Below are 11988 nucleotides of genomic sequence, written 5' to 3'. Positions count from 1 at the left end.
AGTATTTCTACAGTATACAGAACATGCATGTTACCATAAATGTACAAAAGAAATATCTAATATCTTTACTGCAGCCTAGATTGTTCCTATGTGTTTACCTGTAGCAAGAAACACGCATACATACTTCACTACTCTACTGAAATAAGTAATTACAGTTTAGTTGTAACTAGTTGAGCGAAATTGTGCACATTTTTACTTGCGAAATAAGCATCATTTTCATGAAAACGACACAAATGTGTGCATATTATGAGAAATATATTTGGCAGTATCTTTTACGAAAATTGAATATGAGGGCATATATGACGTACAATAATCACAGATTCAGGAAGCTGCTTTGAGCAGAAAAATGGCTTTTGGCTGTGACATTAGAGCTACTGCAGGGCATTTTCTGCTCAAACCAGTCTCCAAATGGCAAAACCCCCCCCCAACTAATAGGTTTGCAAAGCGGCAAAAAAATTGTGGAATTTGCATAATGGGAAATTTGCAAGATTTCCCCAGTGTAATAAAATGTTTGCTGGGGCTGAGTGGTAATCACGGTTATCTAAGGTCCTCCACCAATCAGCACACTTAACCTTAAACTTGACCATAGTCAGAGGTAGGTCAAGCAAATATGTTCATGGAACAAATGACAAGCTACACAGTCCCCTGGATATTTTTACGATATAGAGTTAACATGTATGTTACTACACTTGATTTTAGCCAAAAGGCTGAGAAGCCATTCACATCTTTTTTACATGCTAGAAGCTAAAGCAAGGGTTGAAAGAGAGTTCATTTAGCAGGATTCTGGATACCATGTTTTGAGAGAATATTACGACCAGTGCTATAAATGGGCAGGTACTGTCCGGTACTGAGTGCCTGCACTTCTTTCATTTGAAAGAGAGAGTACCTGCACTTCTCAGCACTGCTGCTTACATTAAATGGGAGAGTACCGGCACTGTAGTCTAAATAGGCATTTCCTCCACTTCTATATTTCCATTTAAAGCACTGATTACGAGCCACCAATGCTTTAAATGGGCCGGTACTGTCCGGTACGGAGTACTGGCACTTTTTTATTTTGAGAGGGAGAGTACCGGCACTTCTAAAGAGAAATGATATACCTTTAATTGGAGTTTATCAGCACTTCTCAGAAACAAGCAGGCCCTCTGGTTTAGAGTACCTGCACTTCTATTTTTCCATTTCAAGCACTGCGAGTCACCATGGAGTCGTGTGACGTGTGGGGCAAGTTACATGCGATTCAAAACAGGGCTGTTCAAGTAATCTTTGGCCATCAGACATTTGACTATGTGTCCAGACATCAGTAGAAGTGTCAGCTGGGATGTGTAATATGGAAGTGTTTCATGGTCAGACACCTGGGCACCAGTGAAGGCGATTCGCTACACCTGCATGGTCGCTTCGACCATCGGTGTATCCACAAGAGCACATCCCCGAGTGGCGGCATAAGATGCTGGGCGGGAAGCGCCTCATGGTGGTAAGAGCCACTTTGTGGAACCACCTGCCGACGTTCATTTGCTCCAATCACTCGTTGACCTTGTTAAGCAGGGCTTTGAACGTACATTGGCTGAAAGAAGGTGGTGATGGCTGATGCATCCCTTGCACTGTGCTCTTTCTTCCTGCATAATATTGTATTCATTGCTGGGGTACTTTATCGATGTCTGTGCATTTGTAGATGCCATAATGATATTGAAACTTAGTGGTAATTATATAGGTACTTTTATTGTTTGTATGTATGGCTACTCGGGAACGTCGTTGCAATTGTTTGTGCTTTACATATGAATCTACACTAATGCTCCATGAAGGAACTTGGCCTTCCACCTCGTTTCTCTAAATGGTTAGGATGCTTCTCAGTGACTGCCAATCTTTAAAACGTGCAGTGGGGGGTACTTTATCCTGTATAATAGAATCAAATTTAAAATAAATCCTAATGCATGTATCTGTGCTATGGTTGCTTTGATGTAACACGTACTGAATTCTTTGTCACTTTGTTAAAAAGGTGGCAATCCAGACAATTTAAGGGAGGAACCGAGCCAGAGTGGAAATAGAGGTCTTAGCACAAACGTAGTCAGCAAAAGCATTGGTTACTGTGATATGCTTGGAAGGTTGGGAGGAGGTGCCGCGAATGGAGGAGGGGGCAGAGTGGCCTAATGACCCAATGCTGAACTTAGGTTTGCTGTAGAAGGCTGGTGCCCATGATGGTCTGGTAGTGCAGGAAGTCTCTGTCAGCCACATGTCACTCTACTGACTCTACTCAGACCCCTACCTGGTTTTCTCAAGAGTCTATTGCAGTTTCACCCATCTTTCCTCCTGCTCTTTTTCCCCTTTCCCATTTCTCCCTGCTCCCCGTCCCAAATTTCCTCTCCTTTCCCGGGCTGTTATCGGTCTCCCCTTCTCTGTGCTGCCTCTTTATAACCACTGTCTATGGTCCTTTCCCCTGCAGTTTTTCTTCCTCTTCAGTCTCTTTCTTTTGCCCCTTTCTGACTCACTCCACTCACTCCCAGCTCGAATCAGCCCTTTTCGACTCGAGGCCACCAGAGGACCTTGGGCCAAGCTAGAGCCAGTCACCTGCCTTCAGCCTGGCTCTGGCCTTCAGTGGCTAATTGAAAACAAACTACTGAAACCCATGGTCATCATTGACTTGGGAATTCAATGGAGTACCCTCCAAGGCCCTATCGCTGCGCTTTAAGAGGTAGGGCAAGAAATAGCGAATTCACTGGCAGGGGCTGTGATGATCTCACTAGAAGCTGACTTGACCGCTGAGGGCAATGCATGTAAAGAAAGGAGACACCTCCCGATGCTGACTTAATAATCGTGGAACAAGTTGACCTGAAACCCAATTGTGGCGTATATACTTCACCCAAAATTAGCGATCCTGTGCAAATCACTTCATTTTTAGGTCTTGGCTGGCGATTTCAGCGCGCATGTGCTGCTCTCGGCATTTGAGAGCTTCTTGAAATCAATGCAGGTGAGGAAGGGGACTTGAAGCCCCGCCCCCTCTTCCATTGGCTCGCATCATAGCTTAGGCTAAATGCTGGCATTCTATTGTTAAGGAGGCTTTTTAGTCCCTCCTTGTTGCCGACCTGTCCACTTTTGGCCTCGCCCACCGGGATTTGATCTTTTACTGGCGGCGTTAGACTATGGCCTTTAATTACTGGGTTAGCACTATTTGTTTCCCCTTCCGTCTGTCTCTCTCCCCGAGCAGACCCTTCCCTCTGTTTCTCTCAGAGACACAGCTGCTTGTTATAAATATGTAACAGTCACTCGCTATCGCCGTGGCTTTTAATGTATTTATTTTTTCATATGGTGGCGAAACGCTTGTTGACAGCTTCTTATGTTTCAGTTTAACAAAGGCCTTTCTTTCAACACGGCTCGGGTTTAAAAGAATTTGTAACAGTCGCTCACTAAATGCAGTTTTGATCAGTGGTGGTTCCACCACGTGGGCATCGGGGCGTTGCCCCACTGCTTTCTCGCAGTGCGAGAAGCAGAATCGTAAAATGGTATAAATACCATTTTACATTTCTGCTTCTCGCAGTGCGAGAAAGCAGAAGGGTATGCCTGATTGCCGGGTTGTAGGCGGGCAGGTGGGCGGTTGAGGGAGGAGTGGCTAGCCAAATGTTATGGGCGCTGACTCTTTGGCCGGCCCCAGGGCCGGCCAAACCAGTCATAGTGAAAAAACGGCATCCTCTAAGACGCCTGTAAGGACGGCGGCCTATCCAATCACAACGCTGCCATTGCAGCGTTGTGATTGGCTTAGGGGAAGGAGGGAGGCTGCCTGTTACTGCTTCGTGTTTTCAGAGAGCGGGAGGTGCAACACAGGAGTCCGGCCCGGAGGCAAGGTCAGTTTTTCTTATTTTTTTTATTTATTTAAATTATATTAATCCCCACCCACCCCCTCCCTGCGCGACCCCTTCCCGTCATGCTGGCCGTGACAGTCTCGGGCCCAAGCTAGTCCCTGCTCGGGTCAGTGCAGTGCTAATTTTTGATAATGGGGCCGTGGGGTCAGGGCCCGACAGAGGGGGCATGGGTAACTGCTTCAGATAATCCATAGTTTCCTAATCAGAGCAGAACCATCTCTGGAACACGTGAATGATTCACGTGTTCCAGAGATGGTTCTGCTCTGATTAGGAAACTATGGATTATCTGAAGCAGTTACTCATGCCCCTTCCGTCGGGCCCTGGTGCACGCACGAGCGTTGTGGTGAATTCCCTTCCCTCAGCTGTGTAACTCAATTCAGTACGCCTCACTACTTTAAAAGTCCACTAGCCGCCACTGGTTTTGATTAACTAGTCTCTAGCAGCTTACTCCTTCTCCGCCTCTCAGAATAAGTAACCACTCTCCATTCCCCAGCAAAGTTGTTCGAGTCACAGCAGACCTGGCTACCAAGATTCACCTGGATTCTCAATCCCCTGCCCAGCGCAAATATCACCTGGCCCGTCCCGTCTGCTGATGAGGGCAAGAATGCAGACTGCGATCACCTCCTGCTCCGGAAGGCCTCTGTCTCTCTTTTTTTGGGTTGGACCATCATTTTGTTTGCTTTTAAATTGACGCAACAGAATTATGCAACTTAAGTCTCTCTTTTCATTTCTTGTGCGACGCTTGGCACTCCAACGCACAGCTGCAGGCTGTGGGATGCGGTGACATTTCTACATAAACCAGAGAGATAACAAGCCTGCCCTCGATGGCTTTGCCATCCGTCTGCTGCAGTCTTTGGGCATTGGTTTATCCTCTCTACTCCTATTTGTGGCTGTTTTGTTTGTGGGGGCTGTCTTAGGGCCACCCTCCCGGCTGCTTCAACCCGTTGGTTGCGGGTGTTATTATCCTGCTGTACTGGGGGGCGGGGGCGCGCACAGCGCCCCGGTGCTCATGACGAGCTCAGTTCGTCACGGCCACACCCGTTTCCTTAGAACGCTCAGCACAGCAGGGGAATTATCCCCGCGTGTGAGCGTTCTAACGGCCGTGACGAGCTCAGCTCACGAGCACCGTGGTTCATGACTGACGAGCTCAGCTCGTCATGAGCATGGGAGGGGTTAAGGTAGGAGAAGGCAGCATTGTGGTACGGTTGTGCACTTACAAGGAGAAGGGGTGGAAAGAGGCTAACAGAGGGGGCAGAGTGATGGCCTAGAAATGCTGAAAGGGAGCACACTTTACACGTTTGAATAGGATATTGCTCTGATGTAACTTTTTTCTGCATTCAGAACTCTCAGTGCATTTATTTTTCAATTTCCGGTCACATGCTTCCAGGGCTCGGGTCGGGGTACCACGCGGGTGGACGGCGTCCCCCCTCTTAGTTTATCAGAGGCTTGATTACTGGAGAAAATGGAGCCACTCATTCACTCTTTGGCCTCTCTGGGGTGAGATCGGAGCTCATTCAGAACGCTGCTCACGCGCTGGCTTCTCTGATGCAATCGCATCCAAGGGGCGAGCGAGGGGAGGCAATGAGTCTGATGGTGCAAGCCACCTTTCGTGACGTCACTTCCTGACTTGATGTCAGCGTCCCCCCCACTTCTTTTTTTAGGACTTACGCCCTGCATGCGTCTCAATTTGACTTTACGCTATGGTCCTTATTGCCCCTTGATGATTATCTGGTTTCCTCAGCGCCCACCATTTATTAATTCAACGATCACAATATGTGTACTTTCTCGTGTTTGACAATTACTCCTGTTCTAAACTCCTTCCTTTGTATGTATCGGTGAATCTTGCTTCTTTGGCTCAGTGTAACTAAATTGTGCGCTTTCCCATGTGTGTTCTTCATATGCCACTCATTTGTCGGGGTCGGGGTACCACGCGGGTGGACGGCGTCCCCCCTCTTAGTTTATCAGAGGCTTGATTACTGGAGAAAATGGAGCCACTCATTCACTCTTTGGCCTCTCTGGGGTGAGATCGGAGCTCATTCAGAACGCTGCTCACGCGCTGGCTTCTCTGATGCAATCGCATCCATGGGGTGAGCGAGGGGAGGCAATGAGTCTGATGGTGCAAGCCACCTTTCGTGAGGTCACTTCCTGTTGTGACGTCAGCGTCCCCCCACTTCTTTTTTTAGGACTTGCGCCCTGCATGCGTCTCAATTTGACTTTACGCTTTGGTCCTTATTGCCCCTTGATGATTATCTGGTTTCCTCTGCGCCCACCATTTATTAATTCAACAATCATAATATGTGTACTTTCTCGTGTTTGACAATTACTCCCGTTCTAAACTCCTTCCTTTGTATGCATCTGTGAATCTTGCTTCTTTGGCTCAGTGTAACTAAATTGTGCACTTTCCCATGTGTGTTCTTTATATGCCACTCATTTGTCATGAGTTCAATGTTGGTGTCCCTCGTGTACTTGTGACTGAGTTTAGTGTCTCTGCAGTGCAACTCATTTGAACCCTCAGTGTACCTCATTTGCGGCCTGCTGTGTTCTTAACCCCATCGCCTCGGGGCTAATTCCCCCGTGGCGCGGGGGGAAGGGGGCCGCGTCATGGCCACGCCCGCTCAATGGAACGCCCAGCACAGCGGGGTAATTATCCCTGCGTGGGCGTTCCGCGGAGGCCATGACGAGCTCAGCTCGTCATCAGCACGGAAAATGTTAGATTTCTGTTGTGTCCATTAACCTCCGACAGACCCTAACGTTGGTGTCCCACAGGCAGAGGCGTTTTAAGGTGTGGACTGTGACCCAGGGTCCCAGCCTTTCAAGGGGCTTGTTGATACTGCCAGCTCTGTTCTACAGAGAGTCTTTCCCTAATGACCTCGAACAGATTGTTTTAATTGCAGTTCCCTTTAATTCATTTTATTGTAGGTGCTGTTTAAGAGTCTATTACAGACATTTTTTCAGAACAATGTTTTTTGTATGATTCATGCAATAGCCATACAGATTTTTATTTTGTAGCAACACAGGACCTCAAATATGCGAAATGTGACGCTGTCACTGACATTATTTACAGTAATATTACAGAGTTGATGCTTACAGTATCCAAAACACACGTAACTATCTGTGAACATTAGTTAGATGTAAACACCTTTAGCATTCAGATAAGTGTGCCTGTCCACTGCCAGTGAGCTGGCATTAAAATGCAATAGGACTCGCCGTTCATTAAGTTAAAGCCATTTGCTTTGCTATACAACACTATTAGCAAAGCAAATGGCTTTAACTTAATTAAAGGCGAGACCTATTGCATTTTCAATGCCTGTTTCGTATCTGTCTCCTTTGGGATGACATAAAAACAGACAAAGGTCCTGATTACTGATGGACAGAGGATTATTTACCGCAATCAGTCAACACCAAAAATTGTGAGTGCAGTATTTTTCAAGATTCCAAATTTCCTCTAAAAAAGGAGGAATTCCATGGAGAATTAGTGCAGGGCCGGCGCTAGGCATGGACAGCGTGGGCAGCTGCCCAGGGCCTCGCATTCAGCCCACCAGCATGGAGCCACGCACTGGTGGTGTGTTCTGTTGTTTCCCTGGCGATCCATTTCAGAGAAAGGTGTCGCCTTGCAATTAAGGTCATTCAGAGGGGCCCCCCTCCCCAGGCCTCTCATGGATGGTGTCTTGAAGCATAGGGGAGGGAGACGCTCCCTTCAATTCCAAGGAGACCCATTCAAAGACACCATGGGAGGCCCATTGTCCAGCATTTTGGCACCCCCATAGTTTTAACTTTTAGCCCACAAGCAATTCTCTCACCTGTCGGACTGAAGGTGTGAGAAATGCTTGTGGTCTGAAAGTTAAAACTGTGAGGGGGGGCAAAATGCTGGACAATGGGCCTCCCACAGTGTCTGTGAATGGTCTCCTAAAGGGGCCACTTATCTACATTAGAGGGGCCTCGCACATTCCATTTTAGCCCAGGGCCTCGCAAATCCTAGAACCGGCCCTGAATTAGTGTATTCTGCACCAACGTTTTCCCTGGCAAAATCACACAGATTTGACTTACCAAAATGTAATAAGGAAAATTTGCAAGGATACTGCAGTGGTCCGAATTCCTAATCCTTGTTTAAGTAGGGGCTTTCACAAGGGTCAGAATTTACTAGCCCACTTACGATATGTTAAATTGGACATACATGTGCAGGTCCCGTGTTTACTATAAACCTTCAATTAATGATCAGCAATTTTCAGATATAAGAAAACTGAGTCACAGGTGGGTGACACAATGTTCTCTGGATCTTACACTTTGACCCAATGGATGTTGGAGCTGACATCTCCTCTTGGTTCCAGAAATGACGACTGCGTCCGTAGACCACACCTCATTCAAACTAAGACCCTCATCGGTGCACCTTACCCCGCCCTGAAGGGTAAGAGTAGAACTAATAGTAGTAGAGGCACACTGGAATATAGAGACATTGCATGATTTCCCAGCAGCCTGGCGCTTACGAGCAGCAGGGTAGTCGGTCACATGTCAGGCCTTCGGGGGGCATGGAACTAGCACACCCTAACAAAATATCATCTGACATAAAGTTCATGTCATCAGTATTCTTTGCAATAATAGCAGCTTGCTTGAGGGAATAACATAAAATGTAGACGTAATGGAGTGTTATTTTTGTAAGCGATATTTAGGACAAGATATTTTTGGCAGACTATATTTTTGCTAACAATATTGTGACAAACAAAGTCTTCAGCCGAAGTACACCGATACCCAGGCATACCTAATGGATACACTACGATGAAACCAGACCCCAATGGATGGAAACACTACCTAGATCAGTGGACGAAACTCTTTACCTTCATTCGCTAATAAAGAGATAATACGTTGCCTTGAAAAAGCCCAAGGGATTGTACGCAAAATAAGTTGATTGCTTTCTAAGAACTATAAAATTATGTCTACTAGCTTACTCAAGATAAAGACCCATAAGCATACTATATTATTTATAAGATCTACGAGAGAGTGGTACAGCCTCAAAGTAGACAGAGAGGAGTTTCTCTTTGCAGACAGTCAGGTTGCCAGGTGATGCCTTTATATTATGGAGCTGCATTAGCCGGATCTTAAAAATTTAAGATTTTTCCAGATGAGATTCAACAGCAGTGTTATTTTGGTCTGGTCATATAAGCCTTTTTCTTTGGAGACACGTGCATTAGTAGGCTTTTCTTTTGCAAGTCTATTCAGGTTTTTTATTCCAAATATTTGAAACTGAGGCTACACATCTCAAAATGCATTATTTTGTTGAATGAAAGGCCCGGACTGGAAATAAAGTGTCCTGGTGACCTGTAGCATTTGGTCACCCCATTGTAGATGTTAAACACAACAAAAAGTAAGCTGCTTCTGTCCAGCCTGAGGTAGAAGGTCTCATTTTGTTTACTGGAATCATTGATGCCAAGGTGGGCACAGCCTCTGCTTAAATGCCACCTGGAGTCGCGCGCAGTCAGAAGGTGAGAAGCCCGTTTAAAGGTAAAGAAGGAGTTGCAATTCACTGACGTCGGGATGAGGCAGTCAGCTTTTGAAGGTCATGGTGTGGTTAGGCATGTCTATTAGGGTCAAATCTCAGGATGGGGGCTAAGGTCCCATAAAGATCAGAGGGCAAGGAGGGCCATTGTCAGGACCTCTGATAGGCTTCAAAGGAGGACAAAATTATGAGTTAGTGTTGACTAAATTATGCACCAAGAAAAGGAAAATTATGTTGTCTATGTTGCATATTCTTTTGAAATAGTTTTTTGTTTAGCTGTTTTGATACTTATTAAAACTGATCCGGCAAAAGTTTATCCTGAATGCAGGATGATTAACTACAAATTTACTAGCTAATTTTTCTAAAGGGACTGGTGCTACTCGGCGCCAAACATGGAGCTTTTTAAAAATAACATATAGTGTCAACTATTAAATGGTTAGCAGTGGAGGGGAAGGTAGCACATCCCAACAAAAAGGTTGAAGTTTATGATCTCTGTTCTAAAAAAACAAAAATACACTCAAAGTATCATGGTGGTGCTCACCGAACTGACACTGCTACCTAGGGGTGTTACACATTAGATGAAATAAGACAGTCCATTCGCGAAAAGACCACGAGCAACCAGAATTAATTTGTCTCCTGAATACCTAATGAATCTTGGTGGCTTTCAATAATTCTTGATTGCCATTAATCCATTAAGAGTCCCTTCGAAATTGACAATCACTTCCGAATCAGAAAACCCGTGTTTCGTCCAATCAGACTTTTATCAAGGCTATTCGTGGCAAATTTGTTGTTGGATCTTTGGTAAAAAGGCTAGTTTGATCTGCCGGGTTGTGACATCTGGGTCAAGAGTGGTGTGGATGTTTACTGATACCAATGTACTGGCCCTTGAAAGAAAAAAAACAAAAGAAGTCTGTTACGTTGAAAACGTACCATCGGCCAAAGTAGTGGTTGTGATGTTGGACAGGCCAAAACGAAGTATTGTTGAAGTCTTGTGGAGTAGTCCATCACGAGGGATCAATCTTTGAATCTGTTTGAACTAGGAACAGCTTTTTTTGAATTCTGCAAGTTATGCAGCAGATGGAGGATCATGTGGCAAAACGGTATCCATAAACACAACACATTAAGCCGCGCCCATTAAGGAAGAAATATAGACTAATGAAATGCCTTTTTTTTGTTATCACCCGTTGTTGACTGATGTATACGGTACATAAAATATTTTTTGTTATAATGAGTTATTGAAGAAAGGAGTGAGTAATAAGGACATTTAAAGTCAGATGAACGCTAAAGCGGAATTAAAAGCATATCTTTTCATCAACATCTTTGACCATTTGAAATATGAACTCGGTGGCAGTGGTGTATTAGAACATGGGTACCTTCTGATGAGGAATTACCGAATGAGAACAGGCCTGGTGGATGCCACCCAGGCTTCACAAGGCCTGTCACTGAAGGATTGCCAGGGGACCTGCTCCTTTCCTCCCTCTCCCTCATATAAATGATCGCCTCTCCATGGCTCCGCGAATCCCCTCCCGAGCTTTGTTTTTGCTGCACAACCAGTAATGAATGTGTAAATGATTCCGCACTAGCTTAGAGAGACTGATGGGAAAGGCGACACATCCCGAACCCAGCGGGGGTTACAGCTGGCTCTTGTCAGGCGCCCACCAGCCACCCACACCCAGCAGGGCACGCTGGAGCGCTCAGAAACAAAACCGGGAGCTCTTAGCTCCCATCACAAGGTCATGAAAAGACACAAACACGAGAGAAGCACATTATAGGGATGAACGCCTAGAGCCAAGGGAGAAGACAGAAAAATATCATACCACCACTTTGTACCACGTTTATTCCTCTGAGGAGGCGGGTAAGACAAGCTAACCCACCAATCGTTCGGGAGATTGCTCCGCCTGACGGAATTCTGAAATCCTTAAATTTCCTTCCTTCCTTTTCTTCATCCTGCTTTCAGTCTTTTGTCATTTCTTCTTTAGATCCTTTTTTCCCTTATTTTCCATCTTGCTTTCCTCCCTTTTTCATCTTTTCTGTACTTTTTATCCATCTATCCATCCATCTGTTTTTTCCATCCATCCATTCTTCGCTCCATCTTTCTTTTTATCATGTTAAGTCTCTCAGCCTTCATCTTTTTCCTTTCATCCTTTCTTCATCCATCACCTGCCCATCATTCTTGTCATCCATCCATTCTTCTCTCAGTCCTCCCTTCTTTTCCCCCACTCACCTATCAATCCATCTGTTGATCTTTCTATCTTACCTTACTTCTTTCTTTCCATCCATTACGGTACCTTTTTTCTCCATCCATCCGTCTCTCCGCAAACCATCACAGATTCTTCTCTCTACCCAGCTTGCCCACCGTTCCTTTCTCCTTTCCTCCCATCCATCGAGCCTCTCTCCATTCATCTCACAAACCATCCTTCTGTTTGTTCTTCTCTCCTTCCATTCTTGTCTGCGTTCATCCATCCACCCTCTCCGCTTGCCTCTTTCTCTACACCAATCCCTCCCTTACTTCAACTGTAAGAGGTCGTATTTGTGAGCATCCTGAAGGCATCTCTGATTAAAGGAACCATAGATCAGCCATTTTAATGGTTCATGTTACGCAGAACTACATATTGGCATCCACATCCCGCTAAAGCTGCTAACGTGATC

General features: G+C 45.5%; 1 pseudogene; it reads right to left on the bottom strand.

The window, feature by feature from the left end:
* Positions 1-563: 563 nt before the first annotated feature.
* On the bottom strand, positions 564-719 carry LOC144786300 (U2 spliceosomal RNA; annotated as a pseudogene).
* Between the last annotated feature and the right edge of the window lie 11269 nt (positions 720-11988).

Source organism: Lissotriton helveticus, chromosome 10 (assembly GCF_964261635.1).
Source record: "Lissotriton helveticus chromosome 10, aLisHel1.1, whole genome shotgun sequence".
NCBI lineage: Eukaryota > Metazoa > Chordata > Amphibia > Caudata > Salamandridae > Lissotriton > Lissotriton helveticus.
The sequence above is the reverse complement of the archived record's forward strand: the minus strand, read 5'-3'. Positions and strand labels throughout refer to the sequence as shown.